Raw genomic sequence first — 9,727 nt, forward strand, 5'->3', positions numbered from 1 at the left:
TGTAGATAAGGCTTCTGTCCAAGTCTGAAGTCCCACTAAACTCAAACTGCATGAACGCTTTGGAGCAAAACACATTGTAACCTGTGTCAATTTAGGGATGAATACTGGTTAATTTGTAACAAGGCACAGAAAAACATCTTGCTAAACTCATTTTAGAAGTAGCAGGGGTCTGTAACACAGGGCTTTGCCAGCACAACCCAAATACATGTTGATGTTTATACTGTATTTCTGCAAATCAGTTTTAATATCAATAGTGCTATATCTAATCTCCAATATATGAAGAAAGAGTTAAAGGTTTTGTTGCCAAAGGTGTTATCCTCTGTTAAAAACCTTAATCAATATGCACTATAAAGTAACACAATGGCCCCAAATATTGACAAGGCTTCCATACTTGTATAATTCATGAGCAAAGGTCTTTGTGGAAGGGGAGGGCTGTTTATTTTTTCAGACATTCACACAACAGCCTAAGCATGGAGGGGAATTATGTGTGATAGGATTACTTTTATCACACTATGCTATAGTTGTCTGTGAAACCTGCACAACCATATCCCATACAGCAATCACAATAGTAGACTGAATTTTCACAGGCCCAAAAATATTGAGTGCTGTTAAAATACAACAGGTTACAAAGCTCAGCCCTCCACAAATCCATTTGCCAGTTCATCAGGGTCTAGTGCCTCCTTTAAAGGCTCAGCATGATGGAAGTGGGAGGTGGCAGACAAAGTTTCATGCTGTGTGAAGCTTCAGAAGAGGCCTATTTCGAAAGCCCATGTCATGGAAGGACCATCTCTCTACCAAGTCTCCTGGCAAGCCCAAATTTGTGGATCCTTGACAAGGCTAAAGGGAAATATGGAGGTTATAAGCAAGTGGAAAAGAAGATTGTCTTTACTGAGCATTAAACTAGACCACAAAAGATTTTGACAACTGAGAAAAAAGTGGAAATGAAGAGGACTTCAGAGAAAGTAGTATGGTTCTTTCAAACCTCTATCTTTACAGGTGCCGTGTCCTTGAAATCTCTTGCTCCCTCTCATACTTCCACACATACCACCTCAATTTACACACCAGCATTGACTTTACAACCATGATTTTCATGAGCACAGCTATCCACATATATCTGAATGGTTCCATTTCTATTGGACTTTCAGTTGTTGGAAGAAATCTGCAAACAACACAGTCCACCGGCCAATGAATCAAAAGAAGCCAAACAGTTCCATTAACATCTTCTCAGGATAGCTCTCTGGGCAGACCAAACCTCAGATTAAGGAAAAAGTAAGAGGGTATAGAAGACACCAGACTTGAAATGTGCAACTGTTCAACTGCCTTCAAAGATCACCTTCAAACTCAACTCACTCTTAGAGGTGGCTACTAGGAGGAGGGCTTTCTCTGCTGTGGCACCCCGGTTGTGGAATGAGCTCCCCAGCCTGGCGTCTACACTGTACTCTTTTCATCGCCAGCTGAAGACCTTTTTATTCTCTCAGTATTTTAACACTTAATTTTAACTTAAATTTAAATTTTACTGTTCTAACTCTGTATTTTAATCTTATATCAATTTTTGCTGCATGGTTTTATCCTGGTTGTGCTTTTTATACTGTATTTCGTATTTGTGTTTTTAACCTGTTGGTTGTTTTATTATGGTTTTAATTTTTGTGAACCTCCCAGAGAGCTTTGGCTATTAGGCAGTATAAAAATGTAATAAATAAATAAATAAATAAATAAAGTCACAGAAGGATAGAATGAGGGTTGAGAATCTCCACCATAGTTGCATCCTAGCGATGCCTTAATATACATAGTTGTCATCTCCTCTTAGAAACAAAGGAAATGCAGGCACATTTACAGGCGATATAAACCAGGGTAGGAAAAGTGGACAAGCTGGATGAACAAAAAGGGGGAGGAGGAGGAGGAGGAGAAGAAGAAGAAGTAGAAGAAGAAGAAGGAGGAGGAAGAAAATGCTGAGCATGTGAACAAGCTCTCTCATGGCTGGAAAGTTACCATGTCCTGGTCTGATCACACCAGGGATTTTGTAAAAAGCAAAGACTGGCAGGCATTTGCATGAACATGGCGGCATGAAAGCACATTACAATTAGCAAATTAGTAAATTAGTATAACTGCTTAGTAGATTACAAGTTAACTATTTTATCAGAAAATACTTAAACCTGTAAATGTATTATAGTACCAGTTTAGCTGGATTGGGATTGGGAGGCACGGCTTTGAAATTGTTCCGGTCCTTTCTGTAGGAGCGGTGCTGGGGACTTCTATTCCACCCATGGCCATTAGTCTGTGGGGTGCCGCTAGGATCTATCTTGTCCCCCATGCTTTTTAACATCTACATGAAACTGCTAAGGGAAGTGATCAGGAGGCTTGGGCTGAAGAGTCATCAGTGTGTGGAATATACTCAACTCTACCTCTCGTTTCCATCTGCACATCCCAGGGAGGCTGTGTAACTCGTGAACCGGTGTCTGGTAGCTGCCTTGGAATGGATACAAGCTGAAACTTAATCCAGACAAGATGGAGGTACTGTGGGTTAGGAAACCAACTACTTCAGATGGAGGTTTACAACTGGTGTTAGATGGGGTTGAACTCCCCTAAAAAACCAAAGTATGCAGTTTGGGAGTTCTCCTGGACTCTGAGCTAACTGGGGAAACCCAGGTGGCTGATCCAGGAGAGCATTCTACCAGCTGGTAGAGCAATTAAGTGGGTGAGCACACGGGAGAGGGTCTTCTCTGCAGTGGCCCCAAACCTCTGGAACAAAACTCTCATCTGAGGTCTGCCATGCACCATCTTTGCAGGCTTTTAAGAAGGCCTTAAACACATTTTATTTTACCATGGTCTCCCCATGATGAGGACTGTTATTGCTGCTATTGTCCTTCCTGGCTTTATTGTTTATAATTGCTATTTTATTGTGAACATATTTTTATTGCTTTTAATATTTTAACTCTTTTTATGCATTTTATTGTTGTAAGCCACCTTGTGAGGGTGTCTGCTTTGAAAGGTGGCCAAGAAATGTTTTATATAAATAAAAATAAATTCTACCAATAAAATCAGATTTGTGTGTAAAGAGAGCAACTTTTATAAAATCCACACAACTTCCTCTGTTTTGTTCAAGTCATCAAGGTTTCCAGGGGAAGACTACACATACAACAGAGTCTCAACACTATATATATATTCTGGTTGAAGGGGATCTTGAGCCAAGAGGCCATGAGGGGTGTGCATGTATGCACACACATGCTTATCCTTTCTCCCATTTTTCCTCTAGTCCAGCCTTCCTCAACCTGGGGCGCTCCAGATGTGTTGGACTACAACTCCATTCTCTTCCCCTCCTTATTGTTTTATTATGATTTTATTAGAATGTAAGCCTATGCGGCAGGGTCTTGCTATTTACTGTTTTACTCTGTACAGCACCATGTACATTGATGGTGCTATATAAATAAATAATAATAATAATAACTCCCAGAATGCCCCAGGCTGGGGCATTCTGGGAGATGCAGTCCAACACATCTGGAGCGCCCCAGATTGAGGAAGGCTGGACTAGTCCATCACCCCACCCTCCAAATGAGCTCCATTCTTACTGGGTACCAAATAGTGCCCAGGGAAATATATTTATTAGCTCAATGAAGAGAAACAATTACTGAACAATTTTCAAAATTACTGGAACACAGGACAGATCCTTATATTTAACTATTTCTGTACATTAAACTCACCATAAAGTTACCAGTTATCTCAGAGATACTGAAGTATAGCGGCTCTGTGCAAGTTTGAATGAGACTAGTTTTTGTTACATTGTACAAGGTCCCTATTTCCACAAGATTTCACTTTTGAGATACCCTGGAGAAGAAGTAGATTTTATCCAAGGGTCATGTTTTATGCCTCTATTAAAAAAAAAAGGGGGAGGGAACCTGCCCCATAACTGAAATTAGGAAGATATAGTTGAACACATCTAGAAATATTTGCAGTGTGATCCTATTCATATTTACTCAAAAGTAAGACCCACCTCTTGCTCCCCAGTAAATGCAATAGGGTTGCAGGCCTAGTTGCCCTCGTTCTGCTATCAACAGCGCATATCTAGCTCAACCGAACACATTAAAGAGAAATTCTCAAGATCACTTAAAATGCTTCACTTATCCTTCACAAAGAAAGTCACACTTAGGCCACAGCTAGACCTAAGGTTTATCCTGGAATCATCCAGGGTTCGCCCCTGCCTGAGCACTGGATCCCCTGTGTGTCACCTAGATGAACAGGGTTGACCCCTGGACGTTCCAGGGATAAACCTTAGGTCTAGCTAAGGCCATAGTCTACACAAAGTGGCTAAAATGAATGAGGAGAGGATGCATTTCTGCCACACTTCCTGACGTGATACAGTGTCGTGTTACTCTGTGTTTAAGCACAATCATTTCTAGGGTGAAGGCTGACCCAGGTCCCCTCCATTCCTGGCAGCCTTTGCTTGTGTTGGCCAATACAGCATGCAGTTCAGGAGCTGAAACCCAGCATCCCCCAAGACATCACAGTGCACTAAGTAGGGCTGAGGGGCCACGACACTTGGGCCGTTTCTACACCTTCCTTTTTTTCAGGGATAGACCTGGGATCATCCCTGTGCATGCAAATGACACACGGGGATCCCGGGAGAAGGATCCATTATCCATTTTCCTTGGATAATCCCTAGGTGTAGAAAGGGCCCCAGTCTTCTAATCCTTAGGTGTAGAAAGGGCCCCAGTCTGCTGTGGCACCCCGGCTGTGGAATGAGTTCCCTAAGGAGGTTCGCTTGGCACCTATATTATATGCCTTTAAACGCCAGGTGAAGACCTTTTTATTCTCCCAGCATTTTAACAGTCTATAAATAAATTTTAACTGGTGTTTTAAATTTGTAATTTTGCATTGCTGCTGTTTTTATCAGGTTGAGCTTTTATATTGTATTTTATATTACGGTTTTATACTATTGTTTTACACTTTGAATGTTTTTAATTTTTGTGAACTGCCCAGAGAGCTCCGGCTATTGGGCGGTATAGAAATGCAATAAATAAATAAAATAAATAAATTGACGTTCAAGGTGTCCTGGAAATTTATGTATTGTACAGCCTCTTGGGCCAGTAAAATATCTCTAACTCAACCTTTCTAGAATTAAATACTGTACAAGTTAGTCTATTCAGGCTATTTGCCTTCCCAGATAATGCCAAGGGAATGCTCTGTTACCCAGTGTTTGTGGCAGCAAGCTGAGGATGTGGGAGACGAAACTAGAACATAAAGAACTGATTTTCCCAGCACAAGAACAGACATTACAAGTGCTTCCAGACTAGGATTCCAGACAGCACCATGTACATTGATGGTGCTATATAAATAAATAAATAAATAAATAAATAATAATAGGATTTTATCCTGCAATTGTCCTGCCTCATTCATGGAATTTTACAGTGATCCATCTTCCCCTTAGAACCCTTCCATGTTTTTCCTCTGCTGCTTCAATCTTTTCTCTTACAGCAATAACAACAAAAATCTTTTAAGGGAGAAAAGATGGAATAGCTGCACCAGGCCTTTTGCTAGGAAGCACCCTTCTGACCCCTCACCAAGTACCTCAGCCAGTAGCTTACACTGATTTGAGTAAAAGTTTGTCTATAAGAATGAACTATTACTAAAACTTTTGATTCATCGCCATGAAAGTACTAGTATGTATGAAAGTTTATTTTCACAACTTAAGACTTTTATATTATATTTAGCTGGAGAACGAGCTCCTAATTTTTGTTTTCATTTGAAACCAAATGCCATTATGACACGTTAAGGAACGTGTATGAGAATTTTTTGACAACTTTGGGTGGGTGGGTGGGGAAACTTACAAAACATTGTCATAAAAAGCTTTAGTCAGGAATATAGTGTCCTGCAGAAAAGGCCAATGTTTTCATCTGCCTTGTAGAAAATTTGGGGGCTACTTACAATCTGTTGAAGCGATGTGGATAAGGCTGCTCTTTCCTCAAAAGGACTGAAGCATACTTTTAATGTGGCTTAAATTTTTAAGGTTTATCACGCCCTGCCCTCCCTGAAGTGTTAAGCAAATGTATGCAAAACGAGTTCGATATGCTTCCTTTCAAGGGCTCACAGCCCAGTTTTATCCAGGAGACGACACCCACATCAGCAGGGTTTACTCCCAAGTATGAATAGGAAGTGGCTTTGTTTTAAGTAATAGATCAACAACATGTGCGCGAAAAGCTCCCCGGTTCAACACAGTGATAACAAAGGCGTAGATTCTAGAAGTGATTCCCTTATTCCGACCTAACTTGAGCCAACTCTAGGCAGCTCCACACACCTCCCACTCGGATTCCCACCCTGGAAACCAGGTTTTCCACACCGCCGCTCTTTCCATTTAAAGAGAAGAGGAGCGCTTCGGTCACGGCAGCGCTCTGAGAAGTAACTGTTGGGCTTCCATCCGACGTCGCGCCAGCCAAGGCACGAACCGCAAGGCACAACTCCAAGCCCGGGGGGAGCCGAGGCCGGCGGGCTTCTCGGGCCAAGGACGGAGGCAGGCGAGAGCACGCGGGCATCGGAGCCCTCCCAGGCGGACGCCGCACTTTTCGCCTGCGCGGTTTGGCTCCTCTCGTTCCACGGCTGCCGTTTCCAGCGGCCGCTTCCCGAATCAGAGAGGTCGGCGGGTCCGGGGGCTCCAGCCACGCGGGTCCCAAGGGGAGGGTCCTGCCCCGAGCGCCCCCTCCCCCAGTCAGCCCAGCCCAGCCCTCGCCCCCTCCCCGCGCCGCGCCTCCACTTCGCATCGATCCAGGGCGAGTTTTACTCTCCACTCTCACAAAAACAGATTAAAGCCTCCCCAAACAAGCGGGGAGATGCGCCTCTCCCCCCGTCCACACACACACTCCCCTTAAGGACTCCGACGCCCCCCCCCCCTCCGATGACAGGTTTCTTTAGGGTAAGTAACCCGCATTCGTGAGAACGGGCTCAACTCCCTGAAGTAGATTGAACAACCGTTCGCTGCCCGGAAAAAAACAACGCCTCGGGCTGCAGCAACGGGGCGCTCCGAGCCCCTGCCAGCCCCCCCCCCCCCGTCTGTCTCCAAGACACGGGAGTTTCCCAGGCTCCGCAGGAGTCCCCGGCCGAGGCGGCCCGACGCGCGACACCGAGGCATGGAGGTCCGGGGGGGGGGGGCAGGGGGCGCGTCGCGCCGGGCTCTTCCTTACCTCCCGCCTCGGCGCTGCTCTCCCCTCGGTCGCTGCACGCCCGTCCGCCCAACACGAAAGAGCAATCCAGCCGTGTGGCGGCGCCGGAGGAGCCGCCGCCGCCGCCCCGTTCTCCAAGCGGGGACTCCGCACGACTGGCTCCCCCGCCCTGCCTGCGTGCCTCGCTCCCCCGGCCGCCCCCTACGGCCGGGAACGGAGGCGCGCCAGGGCCGAGGCTTGCGAAGGCAGCGGCGTCCACTCGCCGCCCGCCCAGGGACCTCCTCGCTGATGTCACTGGAGGGAAGCCGGGGGGGGCGGGGCGGGGCCGTGGAAGTGGCGACACCCCCGCGGGAGGAAGGGGCGGAGGGGGAAGCCGGGGCGCAGCCCACGCCCGGGAAGCGCCGCAGGGCCTCTGCCGCGCTGGGGCCAGGGGGCCGGCGGGGCCACGCGCTCCCCGCGCCGCCAGCCCCCCAGCGCAGCGCTCGCCAGAGGTCCGCCAGGCACAGGCGGGGTGAACTTTCCGGCTTGACAAACGGAGGGAAGCCTTGCATTTGCGGGTCGGGCGAAGAGCTGGGCTGATCGTTTCAAGGAAAGATGCTTTATGTGGGTTTTTTTTGGGTGGGGGAGGGGACACGGGGTGTGTGTGGATGTGTGGCTGAGTTCGGACGACACGCTACTCAAGGGTTTTTTCCCATTCTGTTCGTATGACACCCACCCACCGACCCAGTTGATTAGCGTGTCGGCCGAATTCAACCTGTGTGGTTGTTTTAAGTCAATTAACTAAAACGGGGTGGGGGTGGGGAGCCCGGGCACGACTGCACACTCCCGAGTCTCCCTTGCAGGGACTGCAGCACACGCGGGTTTTGGAGCGTCTGTTTTCAATGAATCATAGAATAGTAGCGTTGGAAGGGGCCTATAGGCCATCGAGTCCAACCCCGACCCCCCTCAATGCAGGAATCCACCTTAAAGCATAAACCCACCTTAAGTAGCACAGATGCAGAGGCGAGCTTGGGGGCTGCGTAAGGGTAGGTTAGGGGTGGGGCTCTCAGGGCTGCTGCCTGTGCCTCTGCCTTCCATGCCCTCGGGGCTCCGCCTGTGCAGGGGCCTGGATGCCTTCAGCTCCCACCCCAGACAAGATCGCTCACCGCCCCTGGAGAGCAGCAGGCAGCTCACAGAGAGCCCAAACTGATCTGCCAGATACACTCTGGGGAGTTTCTAGCCTCCTGCAGCAATTCTTTTGCCTGGAAGTAAGCAAGTCTCTTTAAACTCGAGGGGATATTCTTTTGCGTAGAGACAGACATGATTGCATAGGGCAATGTACAAATGACTATTCAAGGGAGGAGTCGGTTGGGGCTGTTCCCACTAGCCCACTTCCCACGCATTCAGAATCCCATCTGTAAAGGGGCCTGCCTGTGCTGGCTCCTGTTCTATGCCCAGTATAGGACAGGATCCTGCAACTTTTTTTATACTTAATGAAGATCTGTACAATGCTTCTGTTGTGAGCCATTTCTGTTGAGGTTGAGGGCAGCGTCGTCTTCATGCCAAAGGTGTCCCCAGGTGCAGCTGCTTAATTTCCCCCATAGGAATGAGCGATAACCTTTCATGTATATAGAAGAAAGTAAAGAGGTTCAGTCTGGAAGATGGAACTGAAGCTATTCCAGGCCCCTCGTGACACCCACCATTGAGACATCAAAACTGTTCTTATCTACAGAGCCTTCTCTATGCTAGAGCCCTGTGAAGATCTTGGAAGCATGTATAGATAAATGCAGGCGTGGGCAACCTCTGACCCTCCAGATGTCTCTTGACCTATGACTCCCACCAGCCCTAGCCAGTATAGCCAATGTGAGGGATGCTGGGAGCTGCAGTTCAGCAATATCTGGAGGCCCACAAGTTGCCCACCCCAGGATTAATATTTGGAGGGGGTTAGATGGTCTGCCCATAATTTCCAAATGTGTTTTCATTACAATGTGGAATAGTGATACCCTACAAAAATGGAGATCATGTGTTCTTTTTTGGTGGCATTTTGAAAGCTGACTTACTTAATTATTGCACTTCTATACCACCCAATAGCTGAAGCTCTCTGGGTGGTTTACAAAAATTAAAACCACAAAGTACACTTTAAAATATAAAACCTAAACCACAATATAAAAACACAACCAGAATAAAACCAAGCAGTAATGCAGAGATTTGTGGTTCCACACAGACCTACTGTCCAACTGCAGTCCACCAGGTGAAAAAGCCTTCAGTGGCCCCATTCAGAAGACACCTTACACTATGGTAGCCACCTGCCTCACTTCTTTGGCTCATAGAGAAGGACCCCTGAAGGTGATCTTGTGGTCTGGGCAGATACATATGGGAGGAAGCAATCCTTCAGATAACCTAGCCCCAAGCCATTTAGGGCTTTAAATGTTCATACCAGCACTTTGAATCTGGACCGGACCGGGCAGTGAGTGAAACCGTAATGTGGTTTTGTTGGCCAGCCTGTTAAAAATCTTGCTGCCCTGTTTTGTACCAGTTGAAGTTCCTGGGCCATTTTCAAAGGCATCCCTATGTATAATGCATTGCAGTAATCCAGACAA

At 46.9% G+C, this 9,727-nt stretch overlaps 1 protein-coding gene across 1 annotated transcript in view; it reads right to left on the reverse strand.

Moving 5' to 3' along the window:
• The window catches only part of SH3BP4 (SH3 domain binding protein 4), a 50,400-nt gene extending 43,153 nt beyond the window's left edge, over nucleotides 1-7,247 (reverse strand). Inside the window, exon 1 of the mRNA XM_063116048.1 lies at nucleotides 7,170-7,247. The gene's annotated coding sequence lies outside the window, so the exon portion shown is untranslated. The remainder of the gene's footprint in view (nucleotides 1-7,169) is intronic.
• Nucleotides 7,248-9,727: the final 2,480 nt, after the last annotated feature.

The sequence above is a fragment of the Elgaria multicarinata genome, chromosome 2 (genome assembly GCF_023053635.1).
Source record: "Elgaria multicarinata webbii isolate HBS135686 ecotype San Diego chromosome 2, rElgMul1.1.pri, whole genome shotgun sequence".
NCBI classification, from domain to species: domain Eukaryota; kingdom Metazoa; phylum Chordata; class Lepidosauria; order Squamata; family Anguidae; genus Elgaria; species Elgaria multicarinata.